At 37.9% G+C, this 21,781-nt stretch overlaps 1 protein-coding gene across 1 annotated transcript in view; it reads left to right on the top strand.

The window, feature by feature from the left end:
• The window catches only part of LOC124554738 (F-BAR domain only protein 2-like), a 280,178-nt gene that overhangs the window by 224,468 nt on the left and 33,929 nt on the right, over positions 1–21,781 (top strand). The window lies entirely within an intron of this gene.

Below are 21,781 nucleotides of genomic sequence, written 5' to 3'. Positions count from 1 at the left end.
GTAACCATGTAGAAGAGCAGCATTAGAATCCAAAATAGTATCAACATTATGAGTAAATTCAAATGTAGGCTGATTAGTTTCCCCTTCAACTTCAGCAATGTTACCAGCTACTGTCCAGGCCCTTCATGAAATGGTTAGTTATGGTGTCTGTTTTGTCCAGGCCCTTCATGAAATGGTTAGTTATGGTGTCTGTTTTAACGTCATACCAAGCATCAGATATGCTATCGATAACTTGCAGTGCATTAAATTTGGAATTGTTTCTTGTAGTTTGTTTGCACTGATGGTGGCCTTGAGCAATAGGTATCTATAATTACACTTCATTGAGGTGATACTGCCTTGATCCAATGGCTGCAGACTGCTCTTGGTGCTAAGAAGAAGAAAACTTCTATGTTCAGAACTTCGAGTTTATTGAACTGTTGAGCCAAGCAGTGTTTAAGAGTTAACAAAATACTTCTCTTCCTCACGGCCATTTGTTGCCAAGAGCCAGCTACAGAATAGAGATTTGATCATCCAAGCTTTATTGTTATTCTGTAGTGGTGGCATGACCAATTCACCGACAGTTAACATAAAAAGAACCTGGATTTTTGTATTCCAGTCACTAATGGTTTAGTTTCTCTGAACCATCTGAATTACAACACAAGACCACTGCCAGCCTCTCCTTGCTGCTTTTCCCTCCACAACATTTTTAACCCTTGACATGTAGTGTTTTTTACAGAAAATGCCGGCTCCATCCATATTAAACATGTCTGTTGGGTGTTGCAAATGAGAGAGCTTGGATTGAAATCACTGCAACCACTCATTGGTATCTTCCTTGTTTACTCTATGTGCCTTCCCACAGAATGACAACACTGATTTCATGCGTCTTTCTAAAACACCGTAGCCAGCTCCCAAAACATACCAACCCAGAAATTCCATTTTTCTGGCAATTTTGCGAGCCTTTTTTTGAAGTGTGGGGCTGGACAATGGAACTTACTGTGAGCACATATGTTGGAATCATGCAAACAGCGAATCCTTCATTTCTTCATATTTGACTGGCCTCAAGCACTTACTACGGCCGCTCACTGAACAGCTTGCCAGATTTTCCTCTGTTTTCTGTCTTGAACTTCTACTGATGAGAGAGCAGACATCAAGGTTTGGAAGTTTTCTGCAACCATTGTTTTTGTCTCCACTGTTGACCATATTTATAATTTGCTGTTTTTGCTTGAGCTTCAGAGGATATGAGGTCATTTCTGTTTCATTGACCTATTGCAAGTGTTGGAATGAAAAAAATAGCACGTATTCACTTTTTACAAACAAACAGAGTTCTGCAGATTGTTGGGTGTCATGTGCTGTGTGTAGTCTGCTGACAGCACCTTTCTTACCCTGCCCTTGTGTCTTATGCTGTGGAAGTAACATGTGAGCAGCAAGCAAGCAATCGGACAATTGGATCAAAATTATAGTAAAGTGCGTTATTGAGAAAAATTATGTGTAATGCATAATGGAAAATACCATAATGTGCAGCATTATGTATGTACATACGTATTTGGTTTAGACAAAGAATGAGATATGGAACAAGCCCACCAGACAAAAATTTAATTACCCCAGTGTGCACCCACAGGTGAATCATTGTGCATTTACAGACAGCACAGTGATAATAACATGTTCACCCATGTGCACACCACCTTGATGTGAGCATAAGGCAGTAGAGATCAGTGATACACTTGTGTTTCAAGAAGACATTGTACATAGACATCGATAAATGTAAGGATGTGACAGTGGCGAAAAAGGGCAATTGTGTCTGGCTGTGCCCATGACCCCACAGTATGTGAAGTTGCTGGATTTGTTGTTATTTCATGGCGAACCATTCAATGTGTCTACAAGCAGTGGCGTAACATGTCGCCATGAAAAACAATGTCACAATTGTGGTCAGGAAATTATACTCACTGAGAGGATCCCGAGACGTGTTTGACAGCTTGTGAATCAAATTTGGGGAGTGTTTTTTCAAGGTTTGATAAATACAACAGATACAGTTTTTCATAAAATGAGTTTTTCTGTTTTCACCTAGACAGATATGTTTGAGCATTAGAATTTTTACGTGACTACTACATCTCACTGACATTTATAAAGTGTTGTAAGGAAATACATAAAAATTTAATTTTTATAACAGTATATTAAGATGAGATATTTCCAGCTTTTTCAAAAGTTAATAAATGCTTGTAATTATCGCTGGTATAGTTACATTACCTTCTTTAATTCCATGTATTTTTTTCCACTACTAATATTTTTATGTACTGTAATGTTTATTACATGCCTGCATTGTGGTAAAATGCATTTTTCATATATTACTATACATAGTATTTTATTTAATTTAAGGTTTTTGACTTTGCTGAGAGCACAACCTATAATAATAGAAATAATTGTTTAACTTACTTAACTTACTTATTGTCAATACTATGTGAAGTATGAAATGAATAACACAAAAATTGTTACATGTTACAATCAAATTATTTTCAAGTTCTCCCTCTTACATCTATACACATTATTCATCTAAGACATCTTTGTAAAACTCCTTTGCACCATTTCGAATTTCAGAATACTTTAGCAAGGCAGAAACATCTTTCTTTGCTTAGTATATTTTGTTTTGGTAAAGACTGTCTGTTAGTGCTGTTGGACAGCATGGTTTCTTTCGTCTCATGATGTCAGCTTGTATTGGATCTCCCAAAGTATGTATCACTTACTGACTAATGAACAATTTTCTGTATTTTCTTTCATGAGGTGACTTGCTGGCTGTTCATTTTGAATGATAACTTGGATTTTAGTACTTTCTGTGCACTATCTTTGTAGATTTTTAACTGTCCACTCTGTATTTAGAACTTTGAGGGTACCATACTCTTCTAAAATACTGTAATATTCCTTAGGAGACAAGATTCTTGCTTGATTTCTTTCTTTTTTTCAGTAAGACTTCTCAGTTGTACCAAACGCTCAGTCTGGAGGGATGTAGCTATGGCCACAAACAGGGAAAAAGTGACAATAACATTGTAAGCAACTTTAATGCCTCCTCTTAATGATTGAGTGTCCAGTCAGGTGTAGAAAACGGTGCTCTCCCTCTTTTGCTCTTTAGTATGGATTATGATGCACAGATTGTGTAACCATACTTGTCTATCCCAGAAAACCTCACTGACTGATAGTTTTGGAATAGGCTGGTTTTGTTGCACGTCAAAGCAAGTCTTAATGAAAGTAGGATTATCTTCCCTCATTGTATCGTAAAAACTGCTTTGCACAAGTTTTGTGTAATCTGTGTCTAGTTTGTAGTTCATTCTTCTTCTGCAGACATGTTTCACATTTTATTTCTATTAAACCAAATTTACAAGTGGAGCAAGTTTTGGTATGAGGTATCCTGAATGATAGATTGAAATGTTTGTAAAATTTCTGCTCGTATTTCGATAAGGATCATTGTTACATTCAATTTTTTTTTCTTTCTTTCTTTCTACACTGAAGCTTCTGAACATTTTATTGACTGTGGGATCCGAAGGAAAATAACCTCTTAGACTTCCCCCTTTCATGGTAGCTCTCTCTGCATTTATATTTTTTGTATCATTCCTGTTGGCAATAGTTATGTCCTTACAATCCCTTCCTGTTCTGTCACCTCCTGTCGTTTGGTAACCTTCCTCCTTCATGGAACATGCTTACTAGATACGATAACCTGTCCTTTGAAATGCCAGATACTCCTAGGAAAGTGGCAGCACAAACAGGCCCTATTTCACCATCCCTTTTTTGTAATGGTATGCTTCACTCCTGTAGCCTTTGAAGGTGCAGGTGTTCCAATGACAATAACATCCAGTGGAAACACTACTCCTGCCAGTAAATATTGCCACAGCAATGAGTAACATTGCTTAAAGCAACCATTATACTCCATTGTTATTAACTGCTTGCTGTGGAAACAGAGCCAAGACACAAGAGAGTAATAATACTGTCTTTGTTGACTTTTGCTGTAACTGTAAGAATGCATACATTGTTTTGCTAAAACATTGTGATTTGGAATGTTCATATACAGGACAGTAGTCGGCTTTTGCTAAAACTTGCTTCGGGGGTTGATGTTAAAGGTCAACATTATGCCAATACCACACCTAACTCAATTTTGAAAGTTTTTGTGTATATCAAGTTTTGGAAAAATGTTCCTGAGTTGCTTCCAAACTTGACAGGGATTGCAGTATGGAGTGAATGAAGAGCCATCCCAACTTGTTTGTGGAAGAACAATGAACTCTTGGAGTCACTCACCTCACAAGAGGCCATTGCCCACACAGCCACATAAAGACAACAGTAGCAAAGTTCAGCAGTGAAATGGATAAATGTTTTTAGAGATGTTTCCATCATGTTTAATGCACTCAAAAACTGATATTAGTCTTGAAAACTGTATTTATTAGTGTTATACAGCCTTACAAATTACGGCCTCACACCAATCTCAAAGGCTGTAAAAGAATAATACATGAAAGGGTGGTAGTGGGAAAAAAAAAAAGATTGATAAAATACATAAAATTGCACATAAAAAACGCACATGCTTAGGTAAAATAAACTGAATTTTCTCAAACATGGATGCAAAGTTCTGCTCCACATTACTTGATGACATTTGAGTGCAAACTGACTCACTGTACACATTGAAGTGTTAGGTGAAGAAGACGAACGGATGACATTACTGTAAGACATTTACGAAAATTACATGTTTTGAGATACAGAAATACTGATACAATTGATTGATACTATGTAGTTTTTCAGTGACAAATAATATTCTATTATCTCCATTACATCGCCCAGTTTACTGTCTAACAAATATCCATCTAGTGCCGAGAGGCTGATGAAAATTACCACCACAAGATGGCATCAATGTATAAAAATGTAATTAAAATAAATTAACATTTCGTTGTTCAATAAAATATTAAATTACAGCAGATATGTAATTTAGTATCCAGGGATGAACGTATAAAAATGTTAAAACTGATATACAAAGATATTCTGATGATAAGATAAAGCAAAATTTACAAAGGTACACACAGAACGACAGGTAGTGTATTCAATGTGTAACAGTGTTGCAGAAACAAGCGTCTGTGTATAATATAAAGTACTGGAGGGAGTACAACAGATGAGTGTGTATTTAATATACAGCTAAAGATAAATACTGAAAAATTAGCATCTGCCAAATCTAGTGACCATGCACAATGTGGATATTACTGTTCAAAGGTTGAGCACACCATTAAAAACCTACTGGTCTTACGTAACAATATTCTACTTATGATAGAACCAACAATAAATAAAAATCAGAGATAACAGTATGTAAAAGAAAGATACAACATATAAAGCGTAGCGATAATATGCTGTGACATGTAAATTTGATCAGTTGCACAAAGCAAGGGGGTTAAAATTTTTTAATTAGTTTTGCTATTTCTAAAATGTTGCCCATATAATGCATTAAATAATCTGCTCATTGTCTTACAGTCAGGTAACCCTGAAAATATGGTTGTTGCACATCATTTTAAATAACGGGTACAATGCCAAAGACATGCTCACTGCGTAATAACAAGCGAATCGAGAAAAAATATGGTAGTTACACCACAATAATGTCCCACAGGTGCTTCCAAAAATATTGCCACATTATGACTAATCATTGATATACAAGTATAAGTTGCTCAACACCACCTGACAGAGTACACAGCAACAGTGAAACACCTTAAGTATTTTCTCGCAAAAGTATGTCTCGTGAATACATAGTGGCGTTACACAATAACACTGTACAGTAACTATATTGAGCATATATAAAGGATACAGAAGATGGAAAGCAGCTCAAAGAATACATTTTGTTGGTGTGAATTACCTACACACACATGAGCTATGTAAAGAAATAACGTACTGATTAGCCATCTATGGGACTCCAGTAATTTCTTGTAGCAGCAGCTATAGATATTCCGAGGATGAATTAAAGAAAGCAAACCTTAAAAGAGCCTGTTATATGATCAAACTGTGCAGTAACTGTATTGAACGCACATAAAATGAAAAGAGGAGGAAAGCTACTTTCATTCTTTGTTAAATGAAATTCCGCTTAAAATTGAAGCATATTGAAAATGAATTGAATATATTGGAGCAAGTCGCAAAATACACTCCTGGAAATTGAAATAAGAACACCGTGAATTCATTGTCCCAGGAAGGGGAAACTTTTTTGACACATTCCTGGGGTCAGATACATCACATGATCACACTGACAGAACCACAGGCACATAGACACAGGCAACAGAGCATGCACAATGTCGGCACTAGTACAGTGTATATCCACCTTTCGCAGCAATGCAGGCTGCTATTCTCCCATGGAGACGATCGTAGAGATGCTGGATGTAGTCCTGTGGAACGGCTTGCCATGCCATTTCCACCTGGCGCCTCAGTTGGACCAGCGTTCGTGCTGGACGTGCAGACCGCGTGAGACGACGCTTCATCCAGTCCCAAACATGCTCAATGGGGGACAGATCCGGAGATCTTGCTGGCCAGGGTAGTTGACTTACACCTTCTAGAGCACGTTGGGTGGCACGGGATACATGCGGACGTGCATTGTCCTGTTGGAACAGCAAGTTCCCTTGCCGGTCTAGGAATGGTAGAACGATGGGTTCGATGACGGTTTGGATGTACCGTGCACTATTCAGTGTCCCCTCGACGATCACCAGTGGTGTACGGCCAGTGTAGGAGATCGCTCCCCATACCATGATGCCGGGTGTTGGCCCTGTGTGCCTCGGTCGTATGCAGTCCTGATTGTGGCGCTCACCTGCACGGCGCCAAACACGGATACGACCATCATTGGCACCAAGGCAGAAGCGACTCTCATCGCTGAAGACGACACGTCTCCATTCGTCCCTCCATTCACGCCTGTCGCGACACCACTGGAGGCGGGCTGCACGATGTTGGGGCGTGAGCGGAAGACGGCCTAACGGTGTGCGGGACCGTAGCCCAGCTTCATGGAGACGGTTGCGAATGGTCCTCGCCGATACCCCAGGAGCAACAGCGTCATTAATTTGCTGGGAAGTGGCGGTGCGGTCCCCTACGGCACTGCGTAGGATCCTACGGTCTTGGCGTGCATCCGTGCATCGCTGCGGTCCGGTCCCAGGTCGACGGGCACGTGCACCTTCCGCCGACCACTGGCGACAACATCGATGTACTGTGGAGACCTCATGCCCCACGTGTTGAGCAATTCGGCGGTACGTCCACCCGGCCTCCCGCATGCCCACTATACGCCCTCGCTCAAAGTCCGTCAACTGCACATACGGTTCACGTCCACGCTGTCGCGGCATGCTACCAGTGTTAAAGACTGCGATGGAGCTCCATATGCTACGGCAAACTGGCTGACACTGACGGCGGCGGTGCACAAATGCTGCGCAGCTAGCGCCATTCGACGGCCAACACCGCGGTTCCTGGTGTGTCCGCTGTGCCGTGCGTGTGATCATTGCTTGTACAGCACTCTCGCAGTGTCCGGAGCAAGTATGGTGGGTTTGACACACCGGTGTCAATGTGTTCTTTTTTCCATTTCCAGGAGTGTATAATGGATAAAACAGCAAGGAGATTAGAGTTTGGTATAACAGATTGAAAAATAGTCACCCAGAATCCTAAAGATTAAAAGAAAGTGAGGACATGTATGACACATGATGGTAATTTTTGCAATGGCCTAGTGAACCATTTTAAAATACCGAATGTAGAGAAAAGTCTATAAATCAAGAATAACCCTGGGAAAAAGTTAAGTCATTCAATAGAAGCCAGACCAATAAATATGAAAACTCGGGCATGTATAGACTAAAGTGTAAGGATTGTGAATGCTTTTATGAGGGCAGATGGGTAAGTCTTTCAAGAACAGATTTAGGAAATATATGCACTACAGTAATGAACATAGCATTAAAAAGCATTTATTACTGAATAACCATACTGTTGGTGGTGATCATGGAAATTTAAGTATTTTAAGTAATGCATCTAAAGAGCAATTTCTTGGTATGTTAGAAGAGTTAGAAATTAATGTTGAAGAGGATGAAACATCCAGAAATACTAAATGAAGAAATAGAATTCTCTAAAAACTACTGCTTCAGTTTGTTCCCGAAATATCTATAGGCGTCAGTACAGAGGGAAATAGCTAGACTCTAGTAATGGCGACTCAGTACAGTATTTCCTTATTCAACTTTCAGCTGTGGTAAGTTTGTGTTTCTTTTGGTTAATTCATACCAAAAATGTACTCTCTGTGTAGCTTTTCTTCTTTTTTTCATTTTGTGTGTGTTCGATACTGCTACTGCACAGTTTGATTGTATAAGTCCACTATTTTCTCATAAGATTTGCTTTCTTTAATTTTCCATTGAAATATCAATTAACATTACTACAGGAATTATTGGATTCCAATAGATGGTGACTGAATATGGTATTTCCTTATAGAACTTTATTTACAGTAATTTTGCATTTGTGTGAGTAATTCATAAAAAAATGTATTCTTTGTTTACCTTTTCATCTTCTTTATTCGTTATATGTGCTCAATATAGTTACTACACAGTTCTATTGTGTAACACCACTATGTATTCATAAGATTTGCTTTTGTGAGAAGATACTCAAGGTGTTTCTGTGTACTTCATCTGTGAGGTGATAATGAGCAATTGATACTGGTACATCAGTGATTTGTCATAATACAGCAATATTTTTGAAAGCATCTATGGGTCATTATGGAGGTTTGACTTCTGTATTTTTCTCAATTTGCTTGAGGTATGCAGGTATGCAGTGAGCATATTTTTGGTATTGTACCTATTATTTAATGTGATACGTAACAACCATATATTCAGGCTTAGTTTGCCGTAAGACACTGACTAGTTTATTTATTATGTGATTGGCAACATTTTAGAAATATGAGAAAGAAATAATTTTTTAACAGATTCCTTTGTGCAACCTTCTGGAGTTACATGTTGCAGAATATTGTCGTTATATTTTACCTGCTGTATCCTACATTTACGTACTGTTACCTTGGTTTTTAATGTCTTGTTGGTTCTACCATACATTGAATATTGTTACACAAGACTGATAGGATTTTGATGGTACACTCAAACCTCTGATTAGTAATTTGCACTTTGCATGGCCACAAGATTTGGCAGGTGCTAATTTTCGCTGTTTACCTTTAGCCATATATTAAATACACCATCTGTTTTAGTCTGCTGATTAGTATGAGACCCTTAGAAGTCAAGGGGTATACCTGGCAAATTTCTAATTTTGGAGGTAAGTTTAGATTTCAGTAGTTAAAGCAGACACAAATCTGTGTGGCAAATAGATACAAGTAACAAGCAGTCTGGTGCTGACATCTAGTGGCTGAAAAGAGAATGGTTAAGACAATCCTATATTTTCTTTGGAAGTCAAAGAGTGTAAGCGCACTTTTATCCCTTGGCTACCAAGTGATTATAAACAGCTCTGTTTTCTTGGTTGAGTCTTTAACGGAAGCTATGTAATTTAAAATTATGTTATTGGTTCTTTGTGATTTTTCTTATTTTATTTTCTACACAAATGTTATAGATGTTTTTAAACTATAAAAAATAATTGCACATCTGTGGAAAATAAGCTGTATAAAGAGTTTTGTGCAGAGAATAATTTACCACATGTTAAAGTGTGTTACTATAGATTTGTGTTCAGTACATCCTTCAATCTGTTTCTATGCACCTTGTACTGATACTTGTGTGACATGTGACACGTTGTAAAATTTGATAGTTCATGGAGACTCAAAAATATTCACACACTGGCTCTTGAAAAGGAATTATGTTTTCATAAGGCACAGGTGGCTAGAGAAGCAAAAGAATGTTCAAAATATGACAGTTCATAAGTAGCAGTGTGCTTTGGACCCTCAGAAGGTACTCCCTACACCTGTGCTTTCTTGCAGCAGAGCGTATTATGCATGACAGCTGTGGACCTACAATTTTTGTATGCGTGATTTAGCCTCTGGAGTCCCAGCAATGTACATTTGGTATGAGAGTCAAGCTGCTTGTGGATTCCAAGAAATTGCTTTCTGTCTTTTACAACATGTAAGTAGATTGCCCACATCAGTTAAACACATTACAGCTTTTAGTGACCACACTGGGGATCAAAATAAAAGTACATACATTGAACCTGTAGATCACAAATTCTTGATATCTGGTCATCCTTATATGGAAAGTGTGCAAGATTTTGGAATTATTGAGAAGGTTGCCCAGAAAAATCCTTGGAATTTTGTACCTGATGAATAAGCATTCCTCATTTCAAAGACCAACAGGAAATTTAAGGTAGTCCAGATGACTGGGATTTCCTCACCCTAAGTGCACTCAATGATTAGCTCAAGGACTCGGTGAAAGGCTTGTGAAAAATGCAGTGATTGGACTTTGAAAAGTCACCCTTGATCATTTTGTACAAAGAATCTCTCGGTGAAGATGTGAAAGATTTTCAGAATGTTAATAACATTGTGGGAGAAATATCAGTGTCTTCCCTGCTCTAGAAGTAAACATTGAAAAACTTAAGCTCAAGTATCTGAAGTACAGAGACCTACAGACTCTACTTCCATTTGTGCCACCACTGCATGATGAATTTTACCAGAAGCATCCACATCATGAAGCTGCAAGCACATTGTAGCCAGTTAATCAAAATCAAAAAGTAGTTCATTGTTATTCAGAAAATGAGCGTGGCAGGATGTTAGAAAAGGATTGTGCGTAGACTCAAAATAATGTTCAACTCAAATTACAAGTTACTACCTGCCATGAAAGTATTCCTTTTTATGTCACTGTTATATTAAAAATCATGTAAATAATAAAAAGTTACTGACAAAATTCAGCATTGATTGCTCTGGATAAGGTAGGCAATAAAGCTTCAAAAAATGTGCAAATATGCATGTCTCTGCAAAATTGTTACATACTAAATAGGCTTCCTGTCATTTTGTGTGTACCTTTGTAAAGTTTGTTTTGTCATATGATGGAATTACTACTAAAGCAATTTTAACATCTTTATGTTTGCATTACAGGATTCTAAATAATGTACCTGTTGCCATTCTTTAGTTTATTGAACAACTAGGTGTTAACTTACTTTACATTTTTATACATTGACACCATCTTGTGGTGATAATTTTTCCAGGTGGATATTTGTTATGTAATTAACTGAGTGATGTAACAGATATAATAGAATGTTATTTGTCATTTACAAATACATTGCATCAATCAATTGAATCAGTACTTCTGTATTTCAAAACATATAATCTGTATGAACACCTTATAGTAGTGCCATCTGTTGGTCTCCTTCACTCAATACTTTGATGTGTACAGTGAGTCAGTCTGCACTCAAATGTTATCAAGTAATTAAGAGCAGATGCTTCGTGTCCATGTTTGATAAAATTCTATTTCGTTTTACTGAAGAATATGTTACAGATATTTTAGTGAGTTCTACCCCTCTTCATTGCATTGTAAGTATTTCATCCATGTGTTTTCACTGAGTACATACTTTTCAGTTTTTATTATGTAAGTTTTATGCAATTGTATCAAAGATTTCTCACTGACTTTTGTGTATTTCTCTTGTACAGCCTTCGAGAATATTGTAAGGCCATAATGTGTAACACAGTGTAAAATTAATAATTACAGTGGTCAAGACTAATATCCGTTTTTGAGTTCAGAACAGTTCATTGGGCTGGAAGAATTTGACTGGTTTTCTGAACACTCCCATGGCCTAATACATCTCAATTGACTTGCAAAATCACCAGACTTTAACCCCATAGAAAATCTATTAGAAATGTTAGAACAGTGGGTAAAACTCCAACATCAGCATCCCTGTAATTTGGTGGAATTGCACGATCAAATCCTTAGCAAGTGGCTTAACCTGCATGCAACATACATGCAAAAACTCAATTCCTAACCTAATACAGGTGGTTATCAAGTCAGGGGCGGAATTACACAGTATTAAATTATTCTTGTAATGAGTTCTCTAGAAGTGACAAACGTTTTGTCCAGTGAGCTTATGTAAGGTGGGGGTCAAATTTATTTGTTGTACAAATAATCTGAAATTCACTTTCAACAGTGGATTTTTTAATGTAATTTGGCAGGGACATGATCAGGTAGTTACTTTGTGTGCTATGTAGTCATATAATGAAGTGAGTGCCAAATAGTTAATTCACATTCACGGTAGGTGATGGTTGGTTTGAGGGTATTGTGGTAATGGGTTGCAATCATTGTGAATTATTATTGTTGATGGACTCCAATAATGTCCCCTGGGACAACTCGAGCAGACTTGGGTTGTTCCTGTAACACACACAAAGTCATCGTTAGAGAGGCTGGTATCATAAAACTCACTACATAATACATAGCCATAGTAGTTGTTGTTTGCACACTGAGATGGTGAAATCCAGTTGTATATAGAATTTGTACTGTATCAGTATACATTTCAAAGACAACTTCATAATCAGGGATTCTGTAGTTTTGTAAGGACCTTCATTGTGATGTCACCACACCAGAAATGCAGATCTGTGAATTTTAACAATCAAGCCACTCCTGCGTGTTTCAGTGTACACAGTTTTCAAAGATGACTGGTGACTACAAACTTCATTTGCAAAGTACAAATTCTATAAAGACAAGTAGACAGCTTTTATGCTTAAGTCTTTCCTTTATCTCTTGGTATTTTTATGTACGTGGAGCCATGTTTGCATGCCAATGTCATCAGCTTCCATAGCAAGATCCATTTACGTGTAACAGGGTGTCAATGTGTTTATTGGTGGGTTTAATATTGTCTGTAGTGTTTCATTTGTGATAACTGAAGGTGGTCAGTTTCATCCATGGAAACGTTCTTTTGATTAACAGTGCTTTTTGCCAGTTTTTGCAGTTGTAGTTCTTTCAGTTGAGTAGTAAGTATTCATAGACTGCTTGAGTATTCAGAGCTCCTGTCGACTCATGTGGCCAGTTTCTTGCCTTCCTCTGTGAGAGGGTATAGGCAAAACTGAAGGTGCATGTCCAGGATTTATGTATTGCATTATATTCATTGAATCTTGTTTTGTATGATGCAGATGTGATGGTGCTGTGTATTCCAAAACTGGAGTTAATCCATGTCATCAGGAATCCAATGAAAGTTGTGTACATGGACATAGCCACCTTTCTGCTTAGCTTACCTTGTTCCTTGATGACATTCTTTGTTTAATCCACTCTGTCATGTATATGATTCCTTCAAGTGAATTTTTGGTCCAGCCAGGCCCGATATATCTAACCTTCTGATGGAAGATTGTTGCTTGTGCTTGTAGGTTGATAGTTAATGCTGTTGATGTTGGTAATGGTGTGGTCTTCAGTCTGCATTTAAACTAGACTGTCACCCACGTTTTGTCATTTACTTTAACACACCATTTCTCCCACTCAGAGCTGTCTGTAAATGAGTGTTTCCAGGTTTGGACCAGGATGAGTTTATCATTGACATATGTATGTTGTGTTGCTGGGAGGTCATTAACATGTAGATTAAATGAAGGGGGCTGGAGATTAAATGAAGGGGGCACTAAGATGTCATCTTGATACATTTTTGTATAGCATGTAATGTTATCTGCATGTACCAAATGTGAATTTTGAAGGTTCTGTCGATGAGGTATGAGATGCAAGAGCCTGTTGCCAAACCCAGCAGCATTCGTTTTGATGATGAGGCTGAGACTTCACTAGTTATTGTCCATGATTTTCTCAGTACCTAGTAACACTGGCCTTCTTGCTGTGTTGTTAATTTAGTTGTGTGTAAAGTGTATCACTATACCAAAGAGTTGTGATTTTGAGTTCTGAAGACTGAGAACTAATTTCCTTGGCCTCAGGGTGGTGTTATGTGATGTTTGGAAGGCATTTTAATATTATTTTCTCATCAGTTGTGCTGAAGGAGTTCAACAGGCTGGGGCTCTGCTTGAGGAACCATATAGATCATTAATTTTTTTGTGCTAACCAAATGAATCCTTAAAATTCAATTTCTAGATCTCCAAATGGGTTAGTCGGACTAGTGGTAAACAATAATGACAATTTCAAACTGAAGAATATGTGCTGGCAATAGGGTTATCATTCATCCTCCATATTTCAAGACCATCACCATTATGGACCTTCTTGTCCCAACATCCCGGTGAGACCCAATTTTGTCCTAATTTTGCAAAATAACTCTTATGAGATTGGCTCACGTACTGAAGAAACACCATCAGTTAGCGCAATATGTAAATGCAGCCTCAGTTTTATTTGTGTGTGCAACTTTATATTGACAAGATCATCTGACAGATCCCGTTGCATGTTGTGTATCCTATATCGACAATGCAAGTACCTTCTGTATCTAGCCCAGTCTACTTCTCCAGTAATGTTGTTGTTGTGGTCTTCAGTCCTGAGACTGGTTTGATGCAGCTCTCCATGTTACTATATCCTGTGCAAGCTTCTTCATCTCCCAGTACCTACTGCAACCTACATCCTTCTGAATCTGTTTAGTGTATTCACCTCTTGGTCTCCCTCTATGCTTTTTACCCTCCACACTGCCCTCCAATACTAAATTGGTGATCCCTTGATGCCTCAGAAAATGTCCTACCAACCGATCCCTTCTTCTAGTCAAGGTGTGCCACAAATGTCTCTTCTTCCTAATTCTGTTAAATACCTCCTCATTAGTTATGTGATCTACCCATCTAATCTTCAGCATTCTTCTGTAGCACCACATATCGAAAGCTTCTATTCTCTTCTTGTCCAAACTATTTATCGTCCATGTTTCACTTCCATACATGGCCACACTCCACTTCAGAAACCACTTCCTGACACTTAAATCTATACTCAATGTTAACAAATTTCTCTTCTTCAGAAACGCTTTCCTTGCCATAGACAGTCTAAATTTTATATCCTCTCAAATTCGACCATCATCAGTTATTTTGCTCCCCAAATGGCAAAACTCATTTATTACTTTAAGTTTCTCATTTCCTAAACTAATTCCCTCAGCATCACCCGATTTAGACTACATTCCATTATCCTCGTTTTGCTTTTGTTGTTGTTCATCTTATATCCTCCTTTCAAGACACTGTCCAATCCATTCAGCTGCTCTTCCAGGTCCTTTGCTGTCTCTGACATAATTACAATGTAATCGGTGAACCTCACAAAGTTTTTATTTCTTCTCCATGGATTCCAGTAATACGGGGCTGGAAATATTTAAGCAGCACCACGCAGAAGGTTGGGCAAGTTCCCATTTGAATAGTGATCTGATAAAACTATTCTTTCTAAATGTAATGTGAACAAGAGTGCAAGTTAGTAATGTTTCAAGTGTATATGGCAGTTACATAGGGTGTGAAGGGCGATGACCCAAGGGTTGCTGTCGATTGTTTATCATCTAGTTAACTTATCCTATCATAGCTTATGCCTAAGGATGTAAAGAGAAAGTGTCACTTTTCAGACGATTACACATACGATTGGTCTTTTGTCAAGAAAGGACGTACAGATCAGGAAGCATTGTGAGAGATTTGTACATTTTTACACCCCAATTTTGGAGTGTCCTGATAAGATCCCAGCTGTGTATTGCAACCGTAGCTGGCAATAGTTATTGCTGATGGAGTTTCATCCAAGCGGAAATTATTTAACAAAGTACTTGAATAAATTGTTGGATCTTTCCTCTGCTTCCAGTATTCCTTCATAAGGTCACCATGCTGTTGATTTTGTTCTTCTGGTCTTTCTAGTCCTCCTTTTTGATTTCCAACACTTCCAGATTGTGTATTCCATTTCAAAATGTGTCCCATTCCAACAAGAGAGCTTCTGGGGTGTTGGACATCTCTTTCCGAACTTCTTTAATCCACATTGTGGTAGTCTTATTTTTTAAGAGCTAATCGTGTATTTGTTTGGATAGTCTATTTTTGTCCATTCTGTACAAGTGTCCAAGAAATACCAACCTTGTTTCCATTATGATTTCAGAGATCCTCCACACTTTGTGGTAGACATCATTGTTACTCTGAAGTTTCCAGTCGGACTCGTCTGGAGTGCACTCGTCATGTTTCATAGGATTCTCTTCTCCAGAATCTCTAACTTCTCTAGCTTGTAGTTCATTGAAGGGCATTCACTGGTGTACAGGCATTCTGTTTTGACCACTGTATCACTGTTTTAGTTTGGTATTCCAGGAGATAAACTTTTTGTTGTGCTATCACAGCTTTTTCTAGCACATTTTCTGGTTTGGTATCCCCGAGGTGCATGAATTTCTTTACCCTTATAATGAAGCCTCTCTCTGTGTCAAAGAACTTCAGTCTGTGTATTTGTCATGAACTTGTTCTTTCTTATCAAGATCTTCAGCTCCTTTCTGCTAGCAATCCTTTCTAGATGGTTGATCTGAATAGTTGCTTCTGCTGGGCATTGTGAGTGTATCACCGTCAACCACAAAGGCCAGGCTTTTGATTTTAATTCCTTCTGATTTTTCCTGTGGGCAGATCTGGTTTATTCTTGTAATTTCTAGTCTTGACTTCCAAATTTTCTCTCTCTCTCTCTCTCTCTCTCTCTCTCTCTCTCTCTCTCTCTCTCTCTCTCTCTTTTTTCCTAGAACACCGTTGAATAAGAATGATGATAGTCAGTTGTCATGTCTTGGATCTGTCTTCCTTTTAAAGGACAAGGTCAGTTCTCCCATGAACTTCACCTTCCAGGTTGTGCCTGCTAAGATCTCCTTTATTATGTTTGCTGATTTGGTGTCTATTATTCATTTTTTATGTGACACACACCACAGAATAGGTTATGTAAATTGCCAGTGCAGCACTGCAGAGCTGCGTGACATTAAAATACATGTGTAAAACATGTATTAATATATAACAAATCAGGATTGATTGTAATAATGAAAAAGGCATTATATCTTGCAATGACCTGAAGCATTTATAAACACTAGAACTCCAGAAAGTGGAGATTCATGAAGGGATAACTAATATAAAAAATAAGTCATGGAAAGAGTAATTGGTGAAAAAAAAATAGGCTCTTTTACCTTTAATTTCACTTTCAGTTCACCCAGGTTACCCGTGCCTGTTACTGTTGCAGTTACCTGTCTCAAGGGCAGACCTTTCCTAGTTACAAAAATGTCCTTAAAAATCTTGGCAGCTTGTTGAAATTGTTACATAAGATTACGTTGTGCTCCATTTATTTACTACATCATAAGACTGTTGATTGTTAATAGAAGGGTTGTTATCAAATTGATCTGTTCTACTTCCATTCTATTTCTCTGTATCCTTTTTAATGCACATGATTTGCTTTGGAGTGCTTCTAATAATCTGGAGAGCTTTGCTTTATCACGGGGCATATCCTTGCATTATGAAGGACAATCAAAACGATTCAGCACAGGAGAAGAGTAGTCCTCTGTGATTGGTATTTTTTCTGCTATGTTACCCGTAAAGTCACAGGTGAAAAATGGCATTGGACCTGCAATTTAGTGATAGTCTTCTTATATGTATACATGCTCTTAAGTAAGAAATAACAGAAGACAGCCACCCAGGTGGAATCTCAGCTAAGCTGAAAGATATTGCACAACCAACTGAATGCATTCAGATTTCAGGAGACAATCCAGGCTACAATAGGTCATACCCCTTTTATGTTATGTTGAGAATCTGAAGCTTCCAACCTAAAATTTTTTGACCTTCTATCAAGGCAACGTACACCAAGATGGAACCATCTCTGCTGCAGGTGTGCAACACTTTTGATCTTTAATAGCACCCGTTTACCTGAGATCAAGTCTTTTCCATATTCAGAGGACAAGTGAGATAGCCAGTTTCAAAGAGGAAGAGGTAGTTAAGGAATGATTTCCTCAATTTTAGTAATCACTTCACAGTCCGTTCCATTATGGGCTTGATTTAGAGATTCAGGAAACAGTAATATATTCTCAACCACAGTCATCTGGAAATGCGATACATTACAAACCATGCCAAAAGATTAGTCATACTGTGTGACAGAACATTTGTATGCCATAACACCTAACTGCAGCCAGGATTACGGTTTTTGATACTGTAAAATTGTGTCAAAGAGACAATGAGGCAGGGAAGATGAAGGCTTTGTGTTGATTTGGGCAATTCTACTGGACCACATCCCTGTAAAGTATTCAGTGTGCGTGCGTGCGTGCGTACGCGCACGTGTACTGGGAAAATCATAATGTACACATCAAAGCACTTATTTTTGTGGTGAATATTCTCATCATATAAATCTGTTACTGTTGACTTTAACTGTGCTGAAGCAAGCAGCCATGTCTTTGTATACAAATAAAAATGCCATTTATGAACCTTATGAAGGCAGCAAGGCACCTTTTATATGAAATGTTGAAGTTCATCATTATTTTGTAAATACTATCATGATAGTCAGTTTTTTCATGTTGTGGAAGAGCTGGTAATGATTGAGAGCCAAATCAAGGCACTACAGAGGATTATCGAACAGAGCCCATTTGAAACTCATAAAAAGTTCTCAAATATTTGTGGCAGTGTGTGGATGAGCAATTGCAGCTAAACCACACTATTAAGTTAATATTGTTGATTTTGAATTGCTGTTTGCCCTTCATAACATTTTACTGTAAACTCTTGGATTGATTACTGCACATTATTACGTAAAAGTGGACCAGCAGTATGTCTTTCTAGTTTGAAAATACAGTCAACTTAACTGTAATTGAAGAAGTACTCTGGTGGTACTTCACAGGTTTCATTGGTGGACTGATGCAAGCCAACTCTACAGGGGTTGGACAGAAATAAGGAAACACCACAAGACATGCATGTTCAAACATAAATGTAGTTGCAGTGTTGTATTTGACCACAAATGGCACCACACAATGTTCTCAACACATTGCAAGCTTTAGTCATGGTCAACAGTGTTCTGTGTAGTTATGAATTTGTTATGTCAGAATTCAGTGAATTTGAACATGGGCAAATAGTTGGTGTCAAGAGACACCATATCGAAGATGTGTACTGTATACAGCAAAGGTCTAGAAAGATCTCTCACTAAGTCACAATGCAGACAAAGTGTGTGTTGACTCATCGTGATAGGCGGTCATTGAAGAAGATTGTGACCAAAATATGAAAGGATGACTGCTGCAAAAGTCACTGCAGAACAAAAGGTCACATGTGCGAACACTGTTAGCACAAAAACATCATGACGGGAGGTCCATAAGAAGGGAATTAAAAGGCGAGCTGAAACTCCAAAATCAGTTATCAGTGACGCAGACTCCCATAATGGGAATACATGGTGCCAAAGCCATTAAACCTGGACTACGGAGCAATGGAAGAAAGTCATTTGGTTGGTTGGGTTTTGTTTCACACTGTTTTCAACTTTTAGCCGAGTTCATGTCTGGCTTCCCCATCTCAAGCATACAATGCAGGCTGCATGCTGCCTAGAGTGAAACACAGCAGAGGTTTGGTGATGATTTGGACATCCATATTATGGTGTTCCGTGGTTCCTGCCGTTACTATTTAGGGTCAAATTACTGCCAAGGATTATGTGAATATTTTGGCTGATCAGGATCGTCCTTTGATATAAAATTTGCTCCCCAATGATGACACTGTGTTCAAAGATGACCAGATCCCTGTTCGCATTGTCGAGGACTGGCTTTGTGAGTACAAAGATGAGTTGACGCGTCACCCAGCCATCACAGTCACCAAATCTCAATATCATCGAGCCTGTGTGGTCTAGATTGGATAGAAGGATGCGTGATGGCTATCCACCTCCATCATAATTACCTGAGGTTGACACTGTTTTGTGGGAAGAATGATATAAGATTCCCTCAGAAACCACACAAGAGCTGTATGTATCCATTCTGAGATGATTTTAAACTGTTTCGAATGCCAAGGGTGTTGCCTACACCATATTAGGCATGGTAATGTGTTGTGATTCTGTATTTTTACCCCCCCCCCCCCTCCCCAGTGAATACAATACTACTAATGTCACAGTTTCTTTTATAAACTACACTAATTTCTTGATTACTGTCTGAAGTTTTTGCTCGTAGAAAGCAAATCATTCCAAAGTTTTGTCATGTGCAACAAGACACAACATATACTGTGTGTGCATCAGAAGAATAAACCTGATTTAAACATTACATCATGTATTCTTCTGTGTGTAATGGAATCTCATTGGTTTTAGTTTCACGTGGAGTGGAAGCCAAGCTCTCTCAAGTATAGTCAAGTACTATGATTAGGGCACGTTTTATACCGTGCATTACTCGCACATCAACTGAGTGATAATATGGAAAAACAGCTATACCACTGCATGTAACTATGACAGCACTGGAAAACCAGCTGGTCCAACTAACCTGCATTGATGTGAGCAATTGCTATGTAAAAAAAGGATGAGCAGAGAAACAATATAGCTTCGGATGTCATTTAATTTGTAAAGAGAATGATATTATATCTGGCAAAACTTCAACAGTACCATGTATTTCTTAGAGAACCTGGCAGAAAGCATAATGTGCACCCAGTCTTAGCTATGATAATACTGTAATTAAAAACAAGAGTGATGAAAATTCCTAATTTAAACACAGGGTAATTTTTCTGTGTAAGATATGTGTGATGCAAAAGTGTATTGCAGGGATTTCACCATATAGTTACATACTGAAGCTACTGAAGATATTAGCTTACAGTCATTTGTCTAGTAAACCCTTGATTCCTTCCATATCTGAGTCCAAGAAGTACATTTCAGTACTCGTAAAGTCATCTGCTACATTGATAAAATCATCAACAGCAGAATCCACGAAGCCAAACAAGTTCCAAATTTTCTCCTCTTCTTTTATGATGTGCCATTATGTATTCCACCAGTGTTAGACAGTGATTTGTGACAAAAGTTTGTGCATTAGTTCCAGTACATTTGAAAGTGTAAATATCTTGTTATTTCTTGCACCAAATCCCTTAACTTGGCTGTAGATCAGTTCTATTGGGTTCATGTTGCAGTGGCATGGTGGCAACCTTAAAACTGCATCATTGAAATGCTGTGAAAATTAGTATTGTCCATGTTTCCATGGCACTTATCACTCGGGCTCTTGTGAGATCACATCTGTGGTATATAAGACTGGACATAGTCCAATAAAGAGTATATGATGATCCATTTTTGTCCTAAAAATTTAATTTATCATGTTTTCTTAATTTAAACAACCTTTATTAACAGTCTTGCATAAAAGATCGATAATTAAGAATTTATATCTACAATGAAAAGTGGAATTTTGTGTGTAATATGTAACTAGAAACAAGAAGACATGAATTTTTAATTAAAAATTATGATTAGATATGTATTAATTAATATTTGATTTATTTTACATTAAAAAAATAATTACCAAAACCATATTTGAACCCTCGATCAATGGAGTGATAGAGGCTTACCATTCGACAATGCTACCAATTCAGCTGAGCATCCAGTGTGGAAAAACCCTTTCACTTTAGTAACTACAGTCCCTCTAAGAACTTCAAAGATGAATTTCTCTGTAAGCTCGTGCAAAACTTTAAGAACAATTGGTTTCTCGCAACTTTATAACCGCATTCCCCGCATGTGTTTCGCTTCAGAACAGGAAACCGCATTAGACATTTTCACACTATGTATTAACAATGCAACAATCGCGGCACAACAGTACAAAGACTGGGGCTGTACACAATTTTTGGAAAAGGGGGTGGGGTGGGGCTACATAGCTAAAATGTGATTAAAAAAAACATTGATAGCTTTTATACACTAGAATATCTTAAAACTTTCATTTACCATAACATAGTAATAAGATATATAATACATAAGTAGGAACAACTTCAAGAAAGTAACACCACCAGTGTACACGTGCTATGTTTGCTCACCGATCATCATGTTTCTGT

The sequence above is a fragment of the Schistocerca americana genome, chromosome X, assembly GCF_021461395.2.
Source record: "Schistocerca americana isolate TAMUIC-IGC-003095 chromosome X, iqSchAmer2.1, whole genome shotgun sequence".
NCBI lineage: Eukaryota > Metazoa > Arthropoda > Insecta > Orthoptera > Acrididae > Schistocerca > Schistocerca americana.
Note: the sequence above shows the minus strand (reverse complement) of the source record. Positions and strands in the feature narration are given on the sequence as shown.